Genomic DNA, 2,892 nt, shown 5'->3' with positions numbered 1-2,892 from the left:
GAATTAATATTAATAAAAACAAGTGCTTTTTTATTAATTTGTTAATTTGAGTAATTATGTGGGTTTTCCCTTTGCCATGCAATTCTATCCCACTGCTTAATACTAGCACCAACACCACAACCAGGAGTAGTATATGCAGTCATGTGACCACTTTACATGTTTCCCTCTATTTCATTGCAGTTCATTTCCTAAAATCTAAAAAGTTCATTTTATTTCTCATTAATGTACACTCAGCACCCCATCTTGACAGAACAAACAGAAATGTAGGAATTTTCACTTTGTTGATGCACCCAAGTATTTTTGAGTACGATGCCCCATGCATCTTTGGGCGTTTACTCTCGACTAGTGATGGGTTGATGAGGCGTCATGAAGCGTTTCGACACATTGCAAAACTGTATTGATACTGTGTCGATACTGTGTCACTAAATACTGACATCTGCTGGACATTAAAAATCCCTACAGGCAACCTATGGACCGACTCCACTGACACTGATTTGATGCCCTAGTACAGGGGTCACCAACCTTTTTGAAACCAAAAACTACTTCTTGGGTACTGATTAATGCGAAGGGCTACCAGTTTGATACACACTTAAATAAATAAATATATTGTCATTTGTAAGTTACACGTAAGTGTGAGTTAAACAAGAATAGCTAAATAAATACATTTATATATATAAAAAAAATGGGTATTTCTGTCTGTCATTCCGTCGTACATTTTTTTTTTCCTTTTACGGAAGGTTTTTTCTAGAGAATAAATGATGAAAAAAACACTTAATTGAACGGTTTAAAAGAGGAGAAAACACGAAAAAAAATCAAATCAAATTTTGAAACATAGTTTATCTTTAATTTCGACTCTTTAAAATTCAAAATTCAACCGACAAAAAGAAGAGAAAAACTAGCTAATTTGAATCTTTTTGAAAAAAAAAAAATAATAATTTATGGAACATCATTAGTCATTTTTCCTGATTAAGATCAATTTTAGAATTTTGATGACATGTTTTAAATTGGTTAAAATCCAATCTGCACTTTGTCAGAATATTTAACAAATTGGACCAAGCTATATTTCTAACAAAGACAAATCAGTATTTCTTCTAGATTTTCCAGAACAAAAATTTTAAAAGAAATTCAAAATACTTTGAAATAAGATTTAAATTTGATTCTACAGATTTTCTAGATTTGCCAGAATAATTTTTTTGAATTTTAATCATAGTAAGTTTGAAGAAATCTTTCACAAATATTCTTCGTCGAAAAAACAGAAGCTAAAATATTTATTATTCTTTACAATAAAAAAAAAAAATTTACTTGAACATTGATTTAAATTGTCAGGAAAGAAGAGGAAGAAATTTAAAAGGTAAAAAGGTATATTTGTTTAAAAATCCAAAAATCATTTTTAAGGTTGTATTTTTTCTCTAAAATTGTATTTCTAAAAGTAATAAGAAGCAAAGTAAAAAAAATAAATTAATTTATTTAAACAAGTGAAGACCAAGTCTTTAAAATATTTTCATGGATTTTCAAATTCTATTTGAGTTTTGTCTCTTTTCAAATTAAAAATGTCGAGCAAAGCGAGACCAGCTTGCGAATAAATAAATGACATTTAAAAAATAGAGGCAGCTCACTGGTAAGTGCTGCTCTTTGAGCTATTTTTAGAACAGGCGAGCGGGTGACTGATCTGGTCCTTACGGGCTACCTGGTGACCGCGGGCACCGCGTTGGTGACCCCTGCCCTAGTATATACAATAATATAAACCAAGTCATTGTATTTCATTTAGGATTATTTCATATCTTCATTTAAATAAAAATATATTTGTATCTTTTTTAGATACAGTCAATAAATAATGTGAACATGTATCATAACATGGAAATCTAAGAGAACGTGTTGTGGATGATTGTGGACTGGGAATTTATTTTATTTTATTTTTTTACACATTTTTATTAAAAAAAAAAAAAAAAAAGTTTTTCCGACGTGTTACATTTTAGACGATTTCTCTTCTTAGTTATTATTTCTCCGGCTGTAGAAAAGAGCCGCTCACAGGGCACAGAGGAGGCGTCAGTGCGACACAGTTGGCGTATCGGTCACGTGACCAAAACAGCTCATGATCGGTCACGTGACTTTCTAAAAGCGGTACGCGCACCGACACAGGGTTTTGCTCTATGAGCTCGACGCATGCGCCGATGCATCGGTGTTGCCGGACCCATCACTACTCTCGACCATGAGAAACAAAATTCTCTGGTCTGATGAAACAAAGTTTGAACTCTTGGCGTGAGTGCCAGGCGCCATGTTTGGAGGAAACTGCCATCACCAGGCCAGTAACCACCCCTACAGTGAAGCATAGGGAGAGTGGCGAGAACTGGGAGGCTAGTCATGATAGAGGGAAATATGAATGCAGGAATATACAGAGACATCATGGATGAAAACCCAACGCTTCGCATCCAATCTGATGGGAGCTTGAAAGGAGCTGCGAAGAAGAATGGGCGAATCTACCCAAAGATAGGTGTGCCAAGATTGTGGCATAATATTCAAAAAGACTTGAGGCTGTAACTGCTGCATTAACAAAGTAGTCTGAATACATGTGATTTTTATTGATTTATATTTAACACATTTGTAAACATTTCTGCTTTTTTTTCTGTCAAGATAAGGTGCTGAGTGTACATAAATGAGAAATAAAATGAACTTTTTTGATTTTAGCAAATGGCTGCAATGAAACCAAAACTTTAAAGGGGTCTGACTACCGTATTTTCCGCACCATAAGCCGCCCTGGGTTATAAGCCGCGCCTTCAATGAACGGCATATTTCAAAACTTTGTCCACCTATAAGCCGCCCCGTGTTGTAAGCCGCATCTAACTGCGCTAAAGGAATGTCAAAAAAACAGTCAGATAGGTCAGTCAAACTTTA

The sequence above is a fragment of the Nerophis lumbriciformis genome, linkage group LG22 (genome assembly GCF_033978685.3).
Source record: "Nerophis lumbriciformis linkage group LG22, RoL_Nlum_v2.1, whole genome shotgun sequence".
Taxonomy (NCBI): Eukaryota; Metazoa; Chordata; class Actinopteri; order Syngnathiformes; family Syngnathidae; genus Nerophis; species Nerophis lumbriciformis.
Note: the sequence above shows the minus strand (reverse complement) of the source record.